The sequence below is a fragment of the Lissotriton helveticus genome, chromosome 3_1 (assembly GCF_964261635.1).
Source record: "Lissotriton helveticus chromosome 3_1, aLisHel1.1, whole genome shotgun sequence".
NCBI classification, from domain to species: domain Eukaryota; kingdom Metazoa; phylum Chordata; class Amphibia; order Caudata; family Salamandridae; genus Lissotriton; species Lissotriton helveticus.
The window spans coordinates 2,064,188,564-2,064,214,017 of NC_136061.1; the positions used below are offsets into that span (position 1 = coordinate 2,064,188,564).

At 42.8% G+C, this 25,454-nt stretch overlaps 1 long non-coding RNA gene across 1 annotated transcript in view; it reads left to right on the forward strand.

Annotated features, from left to right (window-relative positions):
- The window catches only part of LOC144825259 (uncharacterized), a 298,854-nt gene that overhangs the window by 191,560 nt on the left and 81,840 nt on the right, over positions 1-25,454 (forward strand). Inside the window, exon 3 of the long non-coding RNA XR_013609359.1 lies at positions 14,905-15,018. This is a non-coding gene — a long non-coding RNA (uncharacterized LOC144825259). The remainder of the gene's footprint in view (positions 1-14,904; positions 15,019-25,454) is intronic.

Sequence of the window (25,454 nt, forward strand, 5' to 3'; positions counted from 1 at the left end):
TCCCAGGTCCATAAACTTGCTAGTTATTTAATTTTTTCTAGTGTGCGGGAACCAGTGCAACAGGCAGGCAACTTTATCCATAGCAACCTGTCGCTCAGTTACCCTACAGAGCAACTTGGTTATCTCCTCCCAATATGTTCCCAGTTGAGGACAGTCCCACGGCATGTGGCTCAGGTCCGCGCCCTGCAGCCGGCACCGGGGGCAGATCGCAGTATCGATCCGAAACTACTGATTCATTTTAGCTGGCGTGAGGTATGCCCTATGTAATATGAAAAATTGGATTAGCTGGAACTTAGCGTTCCTGGTACCCTTCCATGCTCTTTTAATTAACTGTAACCAGGCCGCATCCTGGATCGCTTTGTTTAAGTCCGTCACCCATTGTTCCCGCAATTTTTGCAACGGGTTGAGCCCTTCCCCCAGCATTTGTCGATATAAGCAGGTAACCGCCTTATACGTGCCCACTGCCATCACTACATATTGGCATGCTCCGCTTGTTGGTGGTTCCGAGAGGTCTGCACCCCAATGCTTCTGTATGGCTGCAATCAATGGCGCGTGCATCCGGAAGTGGCCACGTGGAAGACCAAAGGTCTCCTGCAACGTACTATAGGGTAACAGTACTCCGTCCACATAGAGGTCGCCCACCATCTGCAGGCCCAGCTCCTCCCACTCCGCCAGGCCAGGCCAGTCTCCACCGTGTGGCAACGCCGTACACATTCCCAACGGTATCTAGGGCGCGTAAGGACACTGCACCCCAATTCTATTATGGAACCGTTTCCAACAATGCCTCAGGGTGCCCTCCACCATCGATAACTCAGCAGTCCTCAGCCGCTGCTGCAGGATCACGAATGACAGGACATGCTGCGGCACCTCCGGCATAGGCCCCCCCCTCCGGTCCCCAAAACGCCACCGTCCGAGTAAGAAACTGAAATTGCGGGGCCAGATAGTACAGTTCAAAATCTGGGGTAGCAAGGCCCCCTCCAGCTCTCGCCCACATCAGTGTATCCAGCGCCACCCTGCGCCGACCTGCACCCCAGATGAAGCTGCTCACCGTGGAGCGAAGTTGTCGGAAATTGGCTTTCCCTTATACTATATTTAACGGAAATTTTTCATAATGTTGCATCATGTTATATAATAATATAGTGAAAAGTACCATGTTAACACAATAACCAAGTGCCATTCATGTAATCTAATGTAGTGTAATGTATGGCAGAGCAATTATGAAATGGACTACTTACTTCATCAACCAGATACAGGACCGATTTATGTTTTACCTTCAAATTTAACGTTTGCCCCACAGCAGCTCATGCTTTCAAGTTGGGGGCCACCACATAGGAAAAAAACCCTGGTGTTGGCTCATCATAGTAGAACTTTCACCATGTGTGTGAGCCCTGAACATATAATGCCCCATGTGGAGATCCACTTCACACCAAACCACAAAGACAGCTAAGAAGACTTCTAATAAAAAGTCTGTGTTGGACAGCAATGGGTTCAGTGGAGGTCCAAGTAGATGCTAGAGAAAGTTTAGTCAAACTCACAGTCCTACATTTAACGTTCAGCAAATGGTTATTTTTTTATGTCAGACCTGATGTCTGCCGTTCCATTGGAACATTGACTTTAGCCATCACCGGGCTTCCAGTAACATTTTCCTCCAAGATATTTCACACAAAAACACACTATACGATGCATTATATGTAGCACCAAAGACACATATTCAGTGCCTAAAGTGAACATTCCAATATCGTTAGTCACTGCTGAAGCTGAACCATGGCAAAAACAAGAATACAAAAGATGAAAAATCACAGGCACATGTTTCTAACTTTAAAAGCATTTTTAACAGAACATCATAAACGCCCAACACTTCTTTAACAAACCACACACCCAGATACACCATGTTTAAACTACCTCTAATTTCTGAGCAGCTTTTTGGTGATAAAAATAAGCAACTTATAAAGTTCTTCGTCCACACACCAAAATCACCCACAGTTGTGCGAATACTGCACTGCCACCAAACCTAGATACCGACAAATACTAAAACATCATGACAGATGATGCAGACTCTGGCATAGGATTGAAGCTTTGCAAAAGTGTGGTAAGTACCTTTTTGTAGCCTGTTGCATTAAAAGGCGGTATTACTCGTATCATATGAGTTATACAAACGCCACTAACATAAAATAGCATAACAAAAGTGAATTAAATGTGCCCGTAGACAGAGAACATCTTTGAGAATGTGCCACACAGTACTTTATGCTTTCATTTCATTGGGAATCCAGGATGGTCTGACCTCGAATTCAGCATGCAGGAGTATGCAGACATTTTCCAACTATGCTTTGGGGCATATGTGAACTTTATTGATGCATCGAGTTGAGAGGTGAAACTCTGAACTCCTGAACAGATGCGCCCAAAGGAGCGATGATAATTGTGAATATATGGCCTATGTTGAACTGTATGGCAAGGCTTATTTGATCAACGAGGAGGGAGACTGCGCTTGTTTGTATGGCATTGAGTTGATTTGTATCCTCACAAACTCAACCATTCCTGGAAGACAACCATGTTTTCGTTGGCATGAAAATCAATACGCTTTTATTATCTTGTATTCAAATGTTGAATTTTAAGAGTTTTGTATATTTTGAACATCTTTTCATTAATTAATTCCATCATATCTACAGCTGAATTGTCATACATTGTGCATATTTTGTGAGGTGAAGAGAATATGAACGTACAGTTTTACAAATCAACATAAAACTGGCTGCGTATATCTTCAATAGGAAAATGAGCAATTCTGATTGCACCTCCAGTGACAACATTGCTTCATAAATCCACCACTTTACAGAATACAAGCACATTTTTCCCTTAACTTATATAAAGATAGAGTTATATTAATGTTAAAACTCTTTCTTTTCATGTGATCCAGTTTAGAAACCATGATGAATAGAAGCACAAATCGTCTGGGCTTTCAAGTGAGCCATCAGTTGAAACAGTTATGCAAGTTAATAGCTGGAGCGAATACTATCACAAGTGCTACATATACATAGCAGATTATGGGGAATATTTATAAGAGCCCTGGGTTTTTTTTACACCCCGTAAAGTGATACATGCATGACACAGGGCTCTCATGAAGATTTCTGAAGCCACACAAAGTCATCCTGCATGGTTTTGAGTGGCCTCTTAAATTATGAGTAAGGCGACTAAGTGCAAGTCGCTACATCACCTTACTCTGAGCCCAGGAGGCTTTCTTTGAGTGTTGCAGTGGGTTTTCCCACGCAACACCCAAGGAATTTAACGCTGTCCCAGTTTTTCCAATTGGTGCAAATCTGGGAAAGCACCAAATTCATACGCCTCCTGAGGTGAGGCGTAACAAAGAGAAATATCTTTATTTCTCCTCGTTTTTTCTCTTTCAATGTGCGCTGCATTCTGCAGCATACATATTATTATTACTATTATTATTATTAAGATTTGTAGAGCGTGCAGCGACCAATAGGGTTTCCCAGCGCGTAGACAGTAACAGACTAAAAGGATAAGGGCCTGGAGAATAGGAACTAGAACAAACTTAGCTCTTTACGGAAGGTAATTAAGGAGGAGCAACACCTCAATGGGGCTCAGGGAGACTGTTCCAGACCTTAGGTCACAACATAGAGAAGAAGCAGCCACCCATCTGACGTTCGATTCTGGGAACTGTAAAAAGAGAATGGCTGCTCGAATGCAGTGGGCGAGGAGGATGGTAGGGCGCCATCAGACCTTGCAGGTAGCGAGATCCAGAGCAAGAATTGATTTTATGTATAAGGCAAAGTGACTTCAAATTGATGCGTTTATCAGTGGTGAGCCAGTGGAGATCGCGGAGGAGATTGGATGCAGAGGAGGATTTGGGAAAACGGAATAAGAATAGTCGGCATACATAGAAAGGGAAAAATGCCTCATAGGATTGTTTTTATGCAGGAAGGTGCCCATTGGTGCACAAAAACAATCCTGTCCGCAACAGAAGCACTTATACCTCATGGTGCATGAGTGCCTATGTTGGTGCTAGGCTGCCAAAATGGAGCCAGCGCAGGTGGAAAGGACAGGAATAATTCATGTACCTTAAATAAGGTGCATTCCTGCACTTTCACTTTGGCGGAGGGCAGCGCAGCAAGGTATCTTGCTGTGCTGCCCTATGCCAAAATGCCATAAATGAGGCCCTATGTTTAAAAGAGGATTTGGTGCGTGAACATAGGCTACTAATGATGGCATGACACCAAGGGCCTCATTTACAAGAGGCCTGCACTGTCGTAGCTTCACTTTTATTGAGGCTTCGGAGGCGCAGGCCTCTCAATCATATCTAGGAAGCTACACAACACTACCCTGCATGGCTTTTCATGGCCTCATAGATGTGGTGTATGGAAATGCAGCGCAAGTCACTGGGTTGCCTCACACCGCGTCAGGGAAGTGTGCCATAGGCATTGGGGTGGGTGTTCCCAATCAACGCCCATGGATTTTGACACATTCTCAGTTTATAGATAGCCTAAATCTGGGAATGCACCACAATCATGTGCTACCCCTGGGGAGGCATAACAAGGAGAAATAACTTTATTTCGCCTCGTTTTTTTGCAGAAAAACAATCCTGCCAGGCATTTTCCTCTTTCTACTTGAGCTGCAGAATGCAGCACGCATGGAAAGAGAAAAAAAACGAAGAGAAATAAACATATTTCTCCTCGTTAGGCCTTACCTCTGGAGGAGTACGGATTTGGTGCCTCCCCAGGTTTACATCACTTTGTAAATCTGGGGTAGCATCAAAATCCATGGGTGTTGCATAGGAAAACCCAACGCAACACCCATAGAACGCCTCCCAGGTGCAGAATAAGGCAATGCAGCGATTTGCACTGCTTTGCCTTACTTGTGATTTATGAGACCACTCAAAGCTATGCAGGTTGGCTTTGCGTGACTCCATAAATCTTTATGAGAGCCCTGAATCACACATGTACCACCTTACGTGGTGCAAAAGAGAAGCAGGGTTTTAATAAATAAGCCCCTTTGGGAATGGGTGGGACATGTTTTAACATACATTTTTTTTATGTAAATATATTTTTCATAATTTTTTACGTTTTTAAGTAATTAAAACAATATTATTTATTAATGTATTATTATGTTTATCGTTTGGGCTGTTGGGTTTTATATAGGTGGGTACATTTTTAAGCTACTTTTAATTATAAATATAGGGTTCACAATATGTTTGACCTTGACATTTCGGCAGGCCGATATTTCTTTATGCCGATATTTAGGACTACACTCTCACTCTTTCTAATAGAAACCTGGGATTCAATTACATGTTAGCAAAAAGTACATTTGCTTTAAGGCTTCATGGAGAATTATGTGTGCAACATGCCGAATATAGAATAGAAATCTAAATATTCATTGTTCTACTTTTCCAAAATGCCTTACATGAGTAATAATTGTATTTAGCAACAGTTAAGCCATAATGAGTACTAAGCTGTGCAATTTGTAAGAGTACAGCAGTACACAGCATGTAAAATGTGTTTAACTATGTCATACTAGAGAGCACGATTCAGAAACAAGTAGAACCTTTATTCGTGTAGGTTTCCTCATATGTTTGGAGTGAATTTCCAGCTATCAAGTAATTCACAAATAATTCTACAATTACTCCTGAGAAATATGCGACAGCTGCAGATTCCCCAGAGTACTTGAGATTTTCTTTTGAGAATTCCATGTTACTAACATTTACACCCGAGAAGCGTACTTATAGCTCAAGATACATTTTAAAAAGATTCTTTTTTCCCCATAGGAGGATGTGTTCTCATTGAAGAAGCCACTGCCATACATTTTGAGAGTGACCCTCCCTATGCTGACAATGGAAGCAGGTTTACTTCTTCCTACTACAAGAGTAGACCTTAATCCGTAGCCAAGATGGGAATGTGCCTTGCAAACGTGTGTAGTTACCTAAAATTTCATAATGTGTGGGTGTTAAATGTTTAAGGTATACCCACCCCAGAATGCTAACAGCCGCCCCATAGAAGCAGATCTGCTTACAAGTAATTTTACACCATATTGGTGTTAAGCTACAGTATATTTGTGATTTCAGAAAAAATACATCAATTTGCACTCAATAACCTATATCGAGTTATGCAAGAAAAGGCATGATCTGTGGGTGTAAATTTGCTCTATTACTAACACGAACAGCACCAGAGAAATGAGTCCGAACTCGTTGATGCTTCACGGCAGAATATGCATATCTCAGTGTCCATTTCTAGAGACAACGTTAGTTGTCTGCGGGAAGAACTATTGTTTGCAGTACATAGTATATACTTAAAGTGAGCTTTGGCTCATTCCCTTGCTCATGATTGGTTGGCTTTTTTGTCTACCTCAGTTGTCTGCTCCTGATTCAATGGCTTCCCTCTCTACTATTCTGCTTGTCCCACCCAGGAGCACAGCGTTCACAGTGAATGAGTTGCATCCTTCAATATAATACTTGAGTAGATGCTTTTTTATTTTTTGATTCAGCATCCTGTGTCAGTGCATTTACTCCCTGCTCTCTCCCTCCCCTCTTTAGCTTCTCTCACGTTTCATAACTGTGTTCTGGCTACAGAAAATATAATATTTAGGGCTCCTGGTTTTATGGTATTTATGTTTTTGACCTTTCCGTCTGTATTTTTCCATATTTATTTTTTGCTAATTTCATCTGTATTTATTCGTATTTATTTTGGGTTTTTTGGAAAAATGAAGTTGAAATTTGAATATTTTCACATTTATTTAACCGGTAAATATGAACTCATGCTTGAATTCCTACTAGGTTTCAATGCTGTAAACACCTGCAGAAGATAAATCAATGCACTTATAAGAAAATATGCAAATTTCAGTATCAACCATGTGCATATCTACTGCTGTTAAAGCCTCTTTACTAAAAATACATTTTTTAGGCCCTTTACCTATCAATCCAAACAGCTATTAGACTGGCAGTCATGGCAGACAGTATTTCGAATTACTCAAAAGCAACCTAATTTCCGTTTTTAGCCACATGTAAAAATAATACAAACAAGAAAATAAATGCTTTCTGTCTATTTTAATCTGTAAAAATGAGTAAAAATGGAAAACAGGGAGCCTTAATAATAATACAGCACAAGCAAAAAAAATCATTTTGTTTTAAGGGGAATCACTCTATTAAAGAGGAACACTACACCATCGTGATTACAGAGTTATCTTCATTGAGCGGAGTCCCCTGGCAAGTCAATCAGAGGTTGTTTTTGCCTGGAGGACACATAATTCCTTCATTACTCTTAAGTCATACATCAAGTGTGAGGATTAATTTGACATCTCTGCGGGACAGCCTGGCTGTTTGTTTCGTTTCAACCTCTTTCTGACTAGTGTTTGCTTAAAGACAAGGCTCCAAATCACCTATGGTTATTTATTGAGCAAGGAGCTAGCCCCACCCCATAACTTCTGTCTCCCCTCTCCAGCTGCTAGCCACTCCCCTTGTTTATTGAGCAAGGAACTAGCCCCACCCACGGACGTCTGTCTTCCCCTCTCCAGTTTCTAGCTATTCCACTGTGGCTCTGCCCGTTAGACTCCATCATGCCCTCTTTGTACTGCTGAGCTTCCCTTACAGACTGACTTTTTAGCCGCTTGATCCTCCCTAAACCTTCCCTGCGTTTGATCGAGTAGTTGCAACCCACCATCCTCTCTCTCTGATCCTGTACTCCCAGACAGCCTGTTAGACCCCACCATGCCTTCTCCCTGTGCCTGTGGACATTCGACTCAAGGTAGAAGCAATAATGATAACACTGGACACCGTGAGATGTGTTCTCTATATCCCAATGAAGCGTATTACAAGTACACCATGGTGTATCTGCCAATCTATTTCAAAGACACTTTATTACGATTGTGACTGTAGGAAACGCGCTCTAAAGCTCCACCTCTATATTGTGGGCATAAAAACACATAAATAAGTAAATAAATAAATTAAAGCTGTGTTGTGTCCCAACAGTGGTATTACTAGGCTTTGTTAATGAATATAACGATATTTGCTCATAAGATTTTTGCAAAAATTAATAAAATGAAGCAACCTGGGGTAATGTATTATTTTCTAAACAAGTGGTACACTGACAAACTGTGGGAGAAGTTTGTACTAGCTAACTGTGTTTTGCATGTAATTGCAACTAGGCCGAGCAGGGGAATTCCACAATGAAGTGGGCCTAAGAGACTCAACAGTTACGGTGTTCCGAGCTTTCCTGGCAAGTAGAATTCAGAGGACATTTTTGGAATCGCTCCAATCAGATCCCTGGTGCTTCATGGTGCTGAAATTGATCAACTCTCATACGTGGTATCACGATTCATGTTTTAATGCAGATAAAAAAAGATGGAGAGGGTCTTCTACAAGGGCGTGGCCAAAGAAACATTCCTAAGAATCCTTTCCATGTTACGTGGTCTAGTTATTTAATTGTGCTTCACACAGTGTGCCATCTGCCCATTGTTTGGGTGCCCCTCTGAGAGTTATGGCATTAAAGCACATCATAAAACAACAAATATATCGCTATGACAAGCCAGACCTATTGTCTTGGCCAATGTTTGTTAACCGTATCAGATATATGAGTAACAACAATTAATTGCTTCAGAAAAGTTAGAACTGAACATGTTTCACTATGGAAAAGTAAGCCTCTCTATTAAGCAACTGGTATTCGGAGTGTCCCATTCTCTCATGTTCTCCCCTTCACACCACTTTCCTCTGCAGTCTGCCAGCCTGTTAGAGCCCTATGCTCTTTCTAATCCGTGATCACATCTTTGGACCTGTGAATATTTCAACATCTGTGTATGCTTTTTACACACACTTTCATTTGGCACATATGAGATCATCGCTCTATTCATTCTGCAGAGAGGTTAAGGACTGCATAAGCAAGCAGTCTGAGCATCTTTATAGCACTTCGACAAGCACTTTGAGAAAGTTTCACTGTCTTTCGCTTCAGCTCCTTAGCTCTCAATTGTGCCCGCCATGAGCACCCATCCACACCTTAACTCACCCAGACACCTAAGACGACTCAGTTCACAGTATGCACTCTACAAGGGTTATATGTTAAATGCAAAAATGCAGGGGCTGCATCAATGGCATGGATTACTTAAGTGTGTTTTTTTTTTAAGTTGAGGATTTAAGTATAGGGCCCGGAAGGGACCCGCTTCCAGGAGTGTTTAAATGCTTCTGGGTCCGAGGCTCACCTCACTTAAAGCCCTGGCGATGATTCATACATGCTCTACATATTATCAGTGTTGTTAGTTTTTGTGGCTGTGTTGCCTTTTAGCTACACCCAATGGCCATGATAGAAATTATAACGCACAATCTCTATCAATGCTCAGATGAGGGCATGTTTACAAAAAGCGAGTGAACTGATAGAAGGCATAGGTGGAGTGCCATTTGCTCCCTTTCTATTTCCTCATTCTTCATTCCTGTACCTTTCCACACATTTCTGACAAGACAGAACTATGTATAGCATCTGGGAAATTATTCTTATTTCTTTTGCAAAGTGATCCATCTAGTTGGAGGTCGGCATGTTGCAATTTCGTAAAAATTAAACTTGGATTTTAGGCTTTCTTTTGGAATTTAAGGTTCTGAGGATGTGTTGACATTTATGTGTGTCTATTAAATAACGCTCGTACTGTACTTTTGCTGTCCTACAGGGTTGTAATTAGCAGGGGTTCAACAATTTCATGTCGTTCCATTTAACATTGGAGGGCTGGAAGACATATTTGGCCTGGCTGGATTTCAACTGGAAGTTGTGACCGATATCTCTGTGCAGATGATAAAAGCATACACTTAACTCCGTGAGCCATCAAAGAGAAGTTCACAACACAAACAAACTTGTTCATGTACGAGTGCAGCTGCAGATACATAGAGAAGCCGGTTGAAATTGTGATTCGGATTACATTCCGGGCATTTCTTGGTTTTATACAGGAAAGCCTCTCACTATTCTGTGGCGCCAGGGATATGCTTAAATTGATATTCATTTTTTAGGAATGGCAACATTGATTACACAGTTCGCATTCTCCTCTGTGCCTCTTATGCCGGAACACCCAGCAGTAATGTGTCCTTCTGCCAAATCTGCAACGCATTTAAGCACAAATGTAACGGCTGAGAGTGCAGGCAGCAGAGGAGGACAAGGGGTGGGTGACAAGGCAGAACCAAAGCTGTCATCACTTTGCCTGCTCCTCAGGGCCTCCAAATCCTTTTACCAAATAGCTTTTTTAAAGTAAGGTGCAAATGATATTTCTCCTGGAAACGTGGCTACGAAGAGAATAGGAAGTTTACTCTCATTGAATAAGATGATCCTGCATAGCGTAGAAGAATTGTGCAGTGGATTTATAAATGGAGGAAAACATTAAAGCATACCAAGCCGCTTCAGGTCTGAGCATCAAAGGAAAGATTAAAAGCACGCTTTGTAGCGCTCCTCACAGCGCTCCCATTAAAGTTACATTGCATTTCTCGCATGGTTTCGATAAGCTTTCGTGAGTAGAAAGGGGAAGGGAAACGCCCAAAACATCATGAAATGACATAAAACAGCTAGGAAGGATACCCTTGGTGTAGGCTCAACTTGTAAAATGTGATCAAGTTTCTCATTTCACATCTATCTTTGGTTGATTTTCACTTTAAACGGAGTTACATAGTTACTGTTTTGTTGCGGGCCTGGAGGGCTCACCACTTGTTCTCACTCGTCCTGCATGTACTCTGCAGCTCATGCCCCGAATCGTCTGACATTTGACTCAATCTGGCATCCACCGAGTTTCTTATCCACAGTAACAAACAAAAATCAAAGAAAAAAACTACTATTTATGTCAGGTCTGTTGCCACTGCCAACGTTTGTTTACTTTTACTAATCCATAGGCGTGTATGTGCTTCCTTATTCTTCCTTCATCCGTGTCTCCCACTCTCTGATTCTTCCTTTTAACTCCCACCTCATCACATTCCTCTCTGTTCCAGTTTTTATTATCCAGCGCCCTCATATACTCTGTTTTATCCTCCCCCACTCATATGTTGCTTCCCGGCCCCATACCCGGTCCCTCTGTTCATCCATTCCTATGCGCATGTTTCGTCACCCATGCATGCACATGGGTCTTGACCCATCAAAGGCCATTTTTCCATTGGTTTATGCCAATCCCAATAAGCATTGTCAAAACCAATAGCTAGGCCTTTATTGTTGAGAACTATTGGCTTTACCAGTATTTGTTCTTCCCTAACCTGTACCTTATTAGTAATAAATGGGGTTACTATAACTATAAGTCAAAGGGCACTCCATTGAATACGTTATTTTTTCATAGGATGCTTCTAACTGAATAATGGGGTCAGTGTGCTTTACATAATAACAAAATATTTTTTTTTACAATCCAACATCACTTTATTGCAATAAAATTAGAGGAAAGAGTAAAAATCAGGGGGGGGAGAAGTGGGAGGAGAAATGTTTAGAACTGATGGATCACAAGAGGGGTGAAAATTACACATGAAGCAGAGGTGAAGCGTTTTGGGATTAGTGGGACAGACTGTGATTGAACAAGAGTGTTTTTAGGCTTCTTCTCCTGAATTGTAGCCCATGATAAAGATTAGGATGCAGATGGCTGAAACGTTCATTTCCTGCCTTCTAGCCTCAGATTACTTTTACTCCGTAGGTTTCACTTTCCACTAGAGATGTATGAGCTGAGGTGATGTATGGCTGTTATCTGAGCATTACTGCATTCCCCTTACTACAGTAAAAGGGCAAAACTGGGGATGGGCCTCATCTTCAGGAAAAAATCATATTTGGACAAACCTTGAAGTTTCCAAGCATAGAATTTTAAACGTGAATCTTTAATCCCTGTCCACCCCTGTCTCAGGTGCTGCTGGAAGGAATAATGCTGCGAGTGGCCTGTATATTTAAATGGGCGTTTTATGTCGAGCATGGGCAGCGAATGCGATGCTCTGCGAGGCATGCTCTATTGAGGTACGGCATAGAAGCTCCACCCATTTCCCACTCATCTTTTCAATTGGCTCCTGATACTGTTCTTGTGAAATCTTTTCATTTCTTTTGTGAATAGCCTTATTAGTCTCTCCTTGGTACCACCTTGTCTGCATTTGCAACCTCCCATAAGGACTGGACTTTTTACTTGTGTTGTCACACGGTCTGCTTTATAAGTCGGTGAGCGCTATTTCCTTTAATGATCTTCCCTTATTCCACCCACGACATCGAAGCAGGACACCTGCTTTTATATTATTTGTATTTAAATTATTGCATGGTTCACTTTAACTATAGAGGGCTTGCTAATTTAATTATTTAATTTACAGCGCAGGCCGCTTTCACTTTAGTGACTGCGCTTATTTATTTATTTAGCAGCGCGGGCCATTTTCACTTTAGCGACGGAGCTACAAAATCTTTTCAATTCATTATTTTTGTTTCCTCTGGGTGAAAGCCCACCATACGTGCTTTCACTTTATTGTTGGCCACGCCCCTTTCTTTAGATGCTGCAGGGCCTAAAGAAGGGGGTACGGCCACATTAGAGTGGTCTCGCATTTGCGAGAGTTTGAGCTATTTGCCTTTGAAATTGACAATGCCTTTTATATAGGTGTTGCTTTAAAAAACACAAATAATAAAAGGCATTGTCATTTACAACCCCAATAACTTAAAATCTCGCAAATACGAGACCTTGTTTTTAATTCAGTTTATTTGCCTTCTAAAAGTAAGGAAGGATTGCATTACCAGGGGAGAGTGTCGGGCTCAGTTTTCCCCACAAACGGGTAAAGCGAGCTCGGCCAAATACTCACATTAGCGAGGAGCTGTTCTATTGCTTTCATTTAATTTGTGTTGTGTCCAGTGGATTGTTTTTACCTTCCTTTTATGCAGCATGTGTTGCTTACCTGTTTTTTTTCTTCTCATGCTGTAGGGTGGAAAAAGTGACAGGGCAGGGAAACGAACAAAAAAAGCGAAAATCTTGCATTCTAATGTGTTTCTCTGGATAATTAATTTCAAAACGAGTGTTGCAAATAAACAAGCTGGTGGCTGCGCGCGGTTAATTGTTTTCTGTCAGTCTTCCAATGTGTGTGTTTGCTAATCGCGGCCCTCGCTTTCTGTTCCCGTTAAACGCCTTGTTAATCTGTTGTAGCCACAGGATGCTTATGACCCGTTTTCTAAAACAGGCTAACAAAATCGTAGATTCCCACTGCGCTGCAACCAGCTGGCCCCTCGCTGCATTTTCTTATGGAAATGGGAAATCAATACAGACATGTCTAAGTGAAATGGCTTTCCTGGGGCTACATCGGGAGGGAATGTTGTCGTTCACCTATTTACCAAGCCATGCAGGGCGACGTTTCTGGATGGGGAGCCGGAGGCATGTGGTACTGCCTACCGTACAGGTCAGGCTATAAAATACAATCACATTTGCAAAGGGGTGAGCCGCGGCGTGGAAGGGAAGTTCAGAGATGTAATCTATGTTTATGTCACTTATGCAGCGCAGCTGCGCCCAGAAGCTGTTTCAGTGCATTTGAAGGGCAGGTCATGAAACCTACAAGTAGGACTAGAGTGAGCACAGCTGACAGCAATGACTGTGCTGCGGGGCTTTTTGCAGCAAGGCCTCATCATCATTATCTGATTGTTGGGCGCTCTGCCCTGACCAGTGAAATACGGCAATGCTCTTACCTGGGACAAACAGACGCTGCGTCGCATGCTTTGACGGCCTCTCTGCAGTTTGTTCCTTTCTGTGACTAGAGCCGGGTTGGGAGGACAGTGAACTGGGGTTGGTGGTTGTTTGCCTTGAGGGGCTGTGTTAGGGCTCAGGGTGCAGTACGTTTCTTGAATACCAGAAGAGAGTGTCTGTGTTTCGCTGGGGTTTTGGCCCAAAGTGAGGTGGCACGTGCTTGGCGCTAGGCCACCCCCCAATTTAGATCAGGATCTGGCTTGTGACGTTGGTTTTCTGAAGGGCCCATGACGAGCAGTACCTCGTTGTTAATGGAAGGCCTTGAAAACATTAGAAGAATTGTAAGTTAGTTCTGGGGCTCAGTTGGCCTAGTGATAGAAGTGAACGTCGGTGAAGAAGAGTGACCTTCACTAATATGCAGGAACTCTACTCAAATGCTGGTAGTAGGATAGGAATACACAGATTTGCCCTCACTGTGGTGTGGCCTGGATGGCTGATGTTCACAGTGAGAAGGACTGAAAAAGAGCATAAGGGTGACACTGGCAGTGGACAGTCTACATCTATGAAGGTTGCCAACAAGTCGAGTAGACCAAAGCAAGGGACTAAGAGGGTGTCAGAGCAAAGCAAGTGAATTGAAACCGATTCAGATAGCCTCCAGAATGTTCTTGCTTTCTCCATCAGTGGTCACCTACTAAGGGATACCATGGAACATGATGCCTTTTGGGGTGCTAATTCAAAACATCGTTTTCCCTCAGCATCAGTGCACCAGTTCTCACATAGTACACATAATTTCAGAGTGTTCATTGCACATCACGACAGTCCATTCGAGTTCTGGACATTGTCTATGTACCTGATAATTGAACAAACATAACACACATGCCACCCTGTTGCCCCTAGAGCCATCTGTGAGTTATAGGTTCTTATGGGAGAGCAACATGCGATGACCGACGAGGCAAGACAACTGCATCAAATAACTCTTTTATTGAATTAACTGAGCATGCAAGGATAAACAGGCCTATCCTTAACCTATGAGAATGTCAATGCCAGGAAGTTATTGTTGATTTGCTATCACTTAAGATCACCCCCAAAAAGTCCCCTAAAATCTGAGGATGCCTGGGTACTAATGTACTTCATAACTAAGCAGATTGATGTATGTTCACCTTACTCTTACTGTCAAGGAAGTAGAATTACACACCACTGGAGTCAAGGGAGAAAAGTAGAAAAATGCATATAAAATCAGGCACTACTTTCATAATGTTCACCTTCTTGTTTTAGGTCGATAGCAGGACCACGCCCAATGTTCCAGCAGCAGCCCGGTTTCAGCCAGGAGCATGGTGCGCTACAACAAAGAGGGCCACTTGAAAAAACAATGCACTGGAGGAATTAAAGGTAAGTTCATGGGGTCTCATTCAAGAGAGTAGGTTGCAAGGGTCTCAGGACCATGAAAGCACAACTGGATCATTGTTACTGGGGCTGGTAGGCCTGGTGCAGAGCAGATAGGTCAGCCGGGCACCGTACACCGAGATGTCCTTGTGGTTATAAACAGGCAACTTGGACAGGGGACTCTGGGACAACTGGACCACTTACAGGGTGAGTCTCAGGGGTCTTGATGTCCCTCAATGGGTGCTTGCTTCTGGGGTAGTTGAAGTCTTCTGGAATGAACTCTTCGTCTTGGTGTTTGCTGAAGGGGGTCCGTTACCCTGGGTATTGGTATAGTGTGGCTCTAGTAGGTCTTGGTGTTTCCAAACTTGGTGAGTTTTTCTTGCTACGTTGGAATCACCGGTGAGAAGCAAGTTGACAAACTGGACTTAGTGGGTTCAGTGCCTGCGGTGTGCAGGGGAGCCTTCACTCCATGGGAGGTTCTTGGTGATTTCTTGTAGACTGGTAAAGTTCTGGGGTTTTAGAAGGCCTCACAGTGGCAGGATGAGACAGCACACTACAATTATTAAGTACTTAAGGCAGCAGGCAGCATTTGGCATCAATTTTCTCTGCAGCAGGGCTTCAGTTCTTGGGCAGCTGCTCTTCTTTGCCCGTATTTTCTTCTTGTCTGTGAAATCTAAGGTTCAAGGTCCATGGATACCACCTAAATACTACATTTGGTGGTATTAAGGAAGAGACTTATAGTAGCCAATGGGCTACCTACCTTTAGGGTTTCTAAACCCTCTAAGTAACCACTTCCTGAGGGAAGTGGCACTACCATAGCCCTGATAGGTTGTTTTCCCCCCATCTCATGAGGGTGGATTTTCAAGAGAGGGGTCCACATCGCCTGTCATACTTTAAGGGTGATGCTGGCTGAATGTGGACACTCTTCCTCATCTAACTACTTTTCCCACCTGTCCCCCCCACCAAACTGGGAGCAGGACAGGGGGGTTGGCATCCCCCACTATCTGGGTAAGACTGGGCTGCACTTTAAAGGCAGCATTGCCTTTAAAGCTTCCTGCTCTGGAAGATCATTCCAGCCTGGAGGAGGTGTGAAACACCTCTACCCAGAGCTGGCTTTGTTTTGGTCCTCTGATAGTGTGGAATCTCACCCCATGAGGTCAGACATGTGTCTGGTGGTGGCAGGCTGGCTATGACTAGTCAGAGACCACACCAGTGCTTAGTAGGTTTTAAAGGGACCCTCTAAAGGGTCTCCTTTGTGCATTTAATCAGAAACCCAACACTAGCCTCAGTGAGTATTTATTAAGACAAGATGTTTGGTACCAAGCAACTTTGGGTACAGTCAAGCCATCATGGAGCTAGGAGCTCATAATGACGTGTATCTGGCATATGTACTCTCTCAAAGGCTTCCTTGTGCACACAATATTCAAGAATGGCTTACTATTGTAGGGCAATACCTGCTCGTGAAGAGATGTTCACACATGGGATATAGTGCACCCTGCTTTAGGGCTATACGTCCTGCAGGAGGGTAACTTACCTATACCTCTTGCGTTGTATAAGGACATGGCACAAAGGGCTGTGTGCCGGATCGACTATTCGGTTTTCTCTGCACCAAGACACGAAGCCTGCAGTGGCAGTTTGCATGGTCTTGGTCTATGGGGTGGCACAATTTGTGCTGCAGCCCCAGTGGACCCTCTTCGGTACTTATGCCCTAAGTACCATAGGTACCATTTACTAGGAACCTATGTGGTAGTTGAAGTTGTGCCAATCATGGTACAGTTCTAGGAAAGAGATCTGGCACTGTGGACCTGGTTAGTAGGGACCTAGTGCAAATACAGTTTGAAATCACATCAGTCATCAAGCAAAAAGTGGGGGCTAGTCATGTCAAAAGATGCACTTTCCTACAATCAAAAATAGTAATACCTATATATTTTCACTGTTCAAGGTACACATGCACAATGGGCTGGGATTCATGTGCACTAGACCAGTGTCAGGAGCCCTGTACAAATTCCTCGGGGACACCATCAAATCAGTTCCATGTATACAGCTTTGAACACTTATTTCCCCTGCCAGATCTGCTTCCATTGTCATCAGGACTGCAGGGGAAGTCCCTTTATAGCAGTCTCCCTCTTGCTCTTGCTGTGCACCCTATTAGAATCTCAGGCTGTTCTGCTCCTTATCTCTGAAAATATAGTGGTATATAAAATTCATCTAAGGGCTAAACTTTGACATCCCCATTTTCTCAATTACAAGAATTGGGCTTGATCTGTTCATCCAACACCTGACAGCACTCCTTTAGCTACACTAGTGCATTGGACATTGATGCAAAGCCCCCAACACCTAGGAGGATATGCAGTGATGGCTTAACACAGGATGTATGACGTTACAACGCATACTTTTACATCGCATGCCTTTACAACGCGGTATTTACAACGAATACCATTACAACACATAGTGCTTTTAGGCGCTGGATAGTGATTTATTTAATTTACTATTCCAACTCCAGTCCCCGTGGGTAGTAGGGAAGGTGTTGGATAGTAAATTAAATATATTCCCTATCCTAGAGCGCCCCCCAGTGCAATGCGTTGTAATGGTTTGCATTGTAAAAGTTGCGTCGTAAAGGCACTGTGTGATAAAAGTTGCGTTGTAAAGGTTGTACACCCTTAACACATGCCACTACCTCCCCATTACCGTACACAACCTTTTAAATGCAAATATCCTCTCAGCCTTCTCCCAGGCCCAACTGCAAGTTAAATGAAAATCAGACACACTGCAAAGCACAGGCATGCCTGATGGATTCATCAAGACTATGAGCATGAGTTCCTCATCTACTTCACCATGTTGATCTTGTTCAGTTTTGTCTCGTGAAATCTGGCAGGGCACCTTTAGGGACACAAGCATGTCATGCACTGCATAACACCTGAAATCAGCAGGATCGAAAAGTGGTGACCATCTACTCCTCTGCTGCCCACTCCTTGCTCTTCTCACATGCCCCCATTTTAGATTTAACTTAACCACACAGTTTTCTTCTGAACTCATTTCAACACCACATCTAACATGGTAATTGTGCACTTAGCACTCGCCGATAAGTGGGACTATTTCGGAATTAGTGAGAGGACCGCACTGCTTACCGAGGCAGTGCGCGTTAGGGCACAGATAGATCAATACTTCGTGTACCAGCCGCCCTGTAAACGGATAGCGCATGTTAAAACAAAGAAGGGGCTTGAAACATACCGATGGTCGGTAGGGGAATTCATGCAAGCAATCTTACCACAATGTGGCGTCAGGATAACCAGTTTACGCGATCGTAACCGGACGACGCCAGGGCAAGCCTAAGTGAAATAAGGTCCATTTTAGAAACGGAACAAGGGGCTGAAATCCTGAATTACTCCTCAGTCAAGTTGATAAACTTACCGATTGCTTCGGTCATGGAGTGTTTCCCTGGCGTGCTCGTGTGCTGGGAGCAGGAAGTGAAAAGGGGGTTGGTGCGCTGTGATTGGGCAGTGCACGGGAAACGGGGGCATAAGAATAAAGGAAGGACTAAGCTCCAGGGGCCATCTTACAGTGATACCTTACGTGAGTAACATGCAGAGTGGCTTAAAATTCAGATTCATTTCACAGAAACATTGTTGGCGAATCGCTCGTTTCTGAACAAAGTCAGGAAAATATTAGATTAATTCAGATTAATGATGTCCACTCCTCTTGCAGGTTCAAGCCGGAATTCAAGCTATCCGTCTTCAATATCCACTTTAGCTCCTCTTTGTTGAGCATCCGACTCAGGTCACCACCTCTAGGTGGTATAATGATCTGTGTGATGACAGTCCAACGGATCTAATTTTCATTATGTCCCTTTTCCAAAAAATGTTCAACCAAGGGAGCGTTGGGGGTTTTGCACCTAATGCGACTGCGGTGCTGGGATATCCGTAATTTAATTTTCTGTTTTGTCTGTCCAACATAAATGCAATTGCAAGGGCATAAGAACGCATAAACAAGATTACAACTGTTACAGTTAGTAAAGGTGCGTAAATCATTTCTTACATTCCTGTACAAAAATTCTTTTCCCTCTATTGTGAAATCACAAACTACACACGAGCCACATTTAAAATGACCCCGTACGGGTGGTAACGACCAATGGTCATGCAGTGTAACATTCTTCCCTGGTGTAGCTGGTAATGCTGCCCTCACTAATTGATCTTTCAAACTTTTGTTTTTCTTGAAAGCAAAAAGAGGAACTTCCCAGTTAAGGGGGCCTGAATTCAGAATATGCCAGTTTTTCCTTATGCATTGCGTTACCCGATGAGAAATGGCAGAGAAAGTGGTCACACATACTGTTTTTACATCAGTAACCTTTGGTTTAGGCTCTAGCAAAGTGTCACGAGGACAGTACCAGGCTCTTTTCATAGAGTTCTTGACCAGGCGTTTGGGGTAACCTCTGAACCTGAGTTTCTCTGACAGGGTATTCGCCTCTAGGAAATAGTCCTCTTTCTTATAGCAGTTCCTTCTAAGCCTTAGGAACTGTGAGTAGGGAAGGCTATCCCTTAGAGCTCTTGGGTGACAGCTCCTATAGCTAAGCAGGGTATTCCTCTCTGTGGGCTTACGAAATAGGGATGTGTATAAAGTCCCCTCCTGATGTTGAATGTTCAAATCCAGGAAAGGGATACAATTTTTATCATAGGTCAAGGTAAATGTCAGCCCATTGCAATTGTTATTCAGCCAGTGCGTCAGTCCTGAAAGATCTTCAGTTGAGCCACCCCAAATTAAAAAGATGTCGTCTATATAACGTTTCCAGAGTAGTAACCCTTGATGGAATGGGTTACTGCTTGAAAGAATAATGTGGGTTTCCAACCAATCCATATAAAGAATTGCCAGAGTCGGTGCAAAAATGGCTCCCATGGAGCAGCCCCGTACCTGCTGGTAAAATTCTGAATCATAGAGAAAGAAATTTTGAGTCAAACAAATTTCCAGAAGCTGTATAATGAATAGGGTGGGAACCCTATGAGGACGTACCCTGGTATCTAGAATACTCTTCATTACAAATAATGAGTCTTTTTGGGGGATATTCGTATACAGAGACTCTACGTCTAATGTACATAGAGTCTCGTGTATAGGATCAAAGGAATAGTTCTCAATCAAGCCGATCATATGCATGCTGTCCCTAATATAGCAAGCAGTAATCGGCACAAAATCCCTCAAGAAGTAGTTTACATAGTGGCCCAATGGTTCCAGAACCGAGCCGCATCCAGAAAGTATTGGCCTCCCTGGAGGGTTATCAACCCTTTTATGGATTTTAGGTAGTGTGTACAGGACAGGGGTTCTGGGATTAGAGATGTTGAGAAAACTATACTCATGCTTGCTTATAATACCATTTTCCAACCCCTCCATGGTAATTGTTTTGATAAGCTTCTGGATATCCTTAGTGGGGTTGCAAGGCAGTCTAGTGTAATGATCAGTGTTAGATATCTGCCTGTGAAGTTCATTCCTATAGTTACCAATGTCCTGGAGGACTATTCCACCCCCTTTATCTGCCGATTTAATAATCAGGTTGTCATTATTCCTGAGGGAATTGATCGCACATTTCTCCTCAAGCGAAATATTGTATGGTATAAAGACATGGGACTTCTCTATATTAGATATTTCTTTCAAAATGACCTTTTCAAAAGTTATAATCTCTTTCCGGATCATGTTTGAAGTAGGGGAGAAAGTAGAAGGAGGTCGAAATGGTGTTGTGACACTCTTGGTTTCAGATGGGTTAAGCTCAAAATATGAGCGTAGTCTCAACTTCCTGAAAAAACCAAATAATTCAGACTGAAGGTTCAAGAAGTTTGGGTAGGTAGTTGGAACAAAGGAAAGCCCCTTACTAAGAATGGATAGTTCAGGGGTGGTTAGAGTATGGTTAGAAATGTTGAAGATAGGAACAGTATTAAAATTGGCACTGTCTGTTACCACTGGTAAAACTTTTGTCTGGTCTGGCGTTCTCCTGGTGGATTGTGCCATCGTTTCTGTTGTTTGACTCTCCCTCTCTTCTGGGGTTCTGGGTTGCCCCGGGATAAAAAAGGAATCTGATTGCGTGTTGGTCCACTGCCCCCCTCACCTGGATCCGAACTATCGGATGAGTCAGCTGAGGAGTCAGTAAAGCCAACTACAGTGTTTCTATTATTGAAACGTCCCCAGGTTCTGGGTGTTGGTTGATGGTGCTGAAAATTGCGGTTTGTATAAAAATCTTTATTCAAATACGGATATGCTCGTTCAGGGGTAAAGAGTTTGATGTCTTTTTTAACTTTATTAGTTTTTTTATTTTGCTCTATACGATGGAATTCAGAGACTGTCTTCTCAATTTTCTCTAACAAGGCCTTAGTATCCTTGATTTCTTTATCATCAACTATTTGTTTTTCCAAGTCTTTGATGATAACATCAAGCTTCTTGAGTTCTTCACCTGCAGTTTCTATACCCAAGACCAACCAATGCTTGGAGCAGGTGGTTCCTATACTGCTAAAGCCTAATATATACTTAGGGTTGTCAGTGAAAACTCCTGGGATATTTCTGACTTGGAGGCCGAGCGGGATAGTATTAGATTTGAGATATTGAGTTAACATCAAAGTCATTAACTCTAGCCTGACATATTTCTTCCTTTGCTTCTCTAGTTCAGCAGAAACGTTAGTACTGTTTGTAGTGGTGTTTTCTTCCTGATCGGAAAACAAAGAGGGACCTGCACAGATTTTGTTAATGTATTCCAGTGAATATAGAGGAGCTGTGTCAGACATCACAACGAAAAACTGGGAGGAAAGTGTACAACAGTCTAGTCCGTTCGTGCAAAGGTAGGGAAGCTAATGACCACCTAGGAGAAGTGGGAGGAAGGGAGAAAACCCTTGCAATCAGTCGATTGCGCACGATTCACTTTTTAACAATAAGGGACCCCAATACAGTCAGGCAGGGACCTCGGGGAACAATTTTATGGAAACAACAGTGGTCCCATGCATATGTAATAAAACACAACAAATAAATATAGACGAAATCGCTTCTATATTTTCAGAAGGACATGTCCAGCCGGACAGAGGTCATTCAGGTTTACTTAATAAACAAGATTCGTCAGAGATAAAAGTTAGGAATACCTTCCACAGTGCCCCTATGTGGTACACAAGCCTGTGCCCAACACTTACGGGGTGATTACAGTTTGAGAAAACAGGAAAGGTTCAAGGCAAAACAAACGTTTTTCTGTTTACATACAAATAACACAGAAAATATCAAGCTGCACCATTACATAAAATCAATCAATCAGATTTGTATCGGGTGCATGAGCAAGTCGACGGCGTTTCGGTTCCATTAAGGAATCATAGGAACCATCATCAGGACAATTAAATACTTTGCCTTTACACTAAACCTCAATTTTGCCTATAAGAAGAGATAAAAAGTGTACTTTAGGTACAGAATACATAAAAGAATACGTAAAGTGACTCTTTGTGCACCGTGCACATGCTCATTCGTCAGGAAGTGAGGTACTACTCATAACAGGATTGTTGCGGCAGTGACCTTAATCTCAACTATAAAGCATGCGTCCAGAGTTGCTATATTGTGTCTAAGGGGCCTTAGTGGTTGGGCAAGAATTTTGTGCGGAGTGTACGTGAACTAAAAACATGGTAATTGTGCACTTAGCACTCGCCGATAAGTGGGACTATTTCGGAATTAGTGAGAGGACCGCACTGCTTACCGAGGCAGTGCGCGTTAGGGCACAGATAGATCAATACTTCGTGTTGCCCGGACCAGCCGCCCTGTAAACGGATAGCGCATGTTAAAACAAAGAAGGGGCTTGAAACATACCGATGGTCGGTAGGGGAATTCATGCAAGCAATCTTACCACAATGTGGCGTCAGGATAACCAGTTTACGCGATCGTAACCGGACGACGCCAGGGCAAGCCTAAGTGAAATAAGGTCCATTTTAGAAACGGAACAAGGGGCTGAAATCCTGAATTACTCCTCAGTCAAGTTGATAAACTTACCGATTGCTTCGGTCATGGAGTGTTTCCCTGGCGTGCTCGTGTGCTGGGAGCAGGAAGTGAAAAGGGGGTTGGTGCGCTGTGATTGGGCAGTGCACGGGAAACGGGGGCATAAGAATAAAGGAAGGACTAAGCTCCAGGGGCCATCTTACAGTGATACCTTACGTGAGGTTCAGGTTACCCCAAACGCCTGGTCAAGAACTCTATGAAAAGAGCCTGGTACTGTCCTCGTGACACTTTGCTAGAGCCTAAACCAAAGGTTACTGATGTAAAAACAGTATGTGTGACCACTTTCTCTGCCATTTCTCATCGGGTAACGCAATGCATAAGGAAAAACTGGCATATTCTGAATTCAGGCCCCCTTAACTGGGAAGTTCCTCTTTTTGCTTTCAAGAAAAAAAAAAGTTTGAAAGATCAATTAGTGAGGGCAGCATTACCAGCTACACCAGGGAAGAATGTTACACTGCATGACCATTGGTCGTTACCACCCGTACGGGGTCATTTTAAATGTGGCTCGTGTGTAGTTTGTGATTTCACAATAGAGGGAAAAGAATTTTTGTACAGGAATGTAAGAAATGATTTACGCACCTTTACTAACTGTAACAGTTGTAATCTTGTTTATGCGTTCTTATGCCCTTGCAATTGCATTTATGTTGGACAGACAAAACAGAAAATTAAATTACGGATATCCCAGCACCGCAGTCGCATTAGGTGCAAAACCCCCAACGCTCCCTTGGTTGAACATTTTTTGGAAAAGGGACATAATGAAAATTAGATCCGTTGGACTGTCATCACACAGATCATTATACCACCTAGAGGTGGTGACCTGAGTCGGATGCTCAACAAAGAGGAGCTAAAGTGGATATTGAAGACGGATAGCTTGAATTCCGGCTTGAACCTGCAAGAGGAGTGGACATCATTAATCTGAATTAATCTAATATTTTCCTGACTTTGTTCAGAAACGAGCGATTCACCAACAATGTTTCTGTGAAATGAATCTGAATTTTAAGTCACTCTGCATGTTACTCACGTAAGGTATCACTGTAAGATGGCCCCTGGAGCTTAGTCCTTCCTTTATTCTTATGCCCCCGTTTCCCGTGCACTGCCCAATCACAGCGCACCAACCCCCTTTTCACTTCCTGCTCCCAGCACACGAGCACGCCAGGGAAACACTCCATGACCGAAGCAATCGGTAAGTTTATCAACTTGACTGAGGAGTAATTCAGGATTTCAGCCCCTTGTTCCGTTTCTAAAATGGACCTTATTTCACTTAGGCTTGCCCTGGCGTCGTCCGGTTACGATCGCGTAAACTGGTTATCCTGACGCCACATTGTGGTAAGATTGCTTGCATGAATTCCCCTACCGACCATCGGTATGTTTCAAGCCCCTTCTTTGTTTTAACATGCGCTATCCGTTTACAGGGCGGCTGGTCCGGGCAACACGAAGTATTGATCTATCTGTGCCCTAACGCGCACTGCCTCGGTAAGCAGTGCGGTCCTCTCACTAATTCCGAAATAGTCCCACTTATCGGCGAGTGCTAAGTGCACAATTACCATGTTTTTAGTTCACGTACACTCCGCACAAAATTCTTGCCCAACCACTAAGGCCCCTTAGACACAATATAGCAACTCTGGACGCATGCTTTATAGTTGAGATTAAGGTCACTGCCGCAACAATCCTGTTATGAGTAGTACCTCACTTCCTGACGAATGAGCATGTGCACGGTGCACAAAGAGTCACTTTACGTATTCTTTTATGTATTCTGTACCTAAAGTACACTTTTTATCTCTTCTTATAGGCAAAATTGAGGTTTAGTGTAAAGGCAAAGTATTTAATTGTCCTGATGATGGTTCCTATGATTCCTTAATGGAACCGAAACGCCGTCGACTTGCTCATGCACCCGATACAAATCTGATTGATTGATTTTATGTAATGGTGCAGCTTGATATTTTCTGTGTTATTTGTATGTAAACAGAAAAACGTTTGTTTTGCCTTGAACCTTTCCTGTTTTCTCAAACTGTAATCACCCCGTAAGTGTTGGGCACAGGCTTGTGTACCACATAGGGGCACTGTGGAAGGTATTCCTAACTTCTATCTCTGACGAATCTTGTTTATTAAGTAAACCTGAATGACCTCTGTCCGGCTGGACATGTCCTTCTGAAAATATAGAAGCGATTTCGTCTATATTTATTTGTTGTGTTTTATTACATATGCATGGGACCACTGTTGTTTCCATAGGATTTTGTCTTAAACTTCTCTTGAGTTTTGGTCTTAAGAAAAAATCCTAACTTAAGTTAAACTTAACTTAGGATTTTGTATTAAGTTTGTCTTAAGACAAAATCCTAACTTAAGTTAAGCTTAAGTTCAACCTAACTATGGGTTTTGACTTAAGTTTATCTTAAGTTTTGGTCTTAAGACAAAACCCTAACTTAAGTTAAACTTAAGTTAAACTT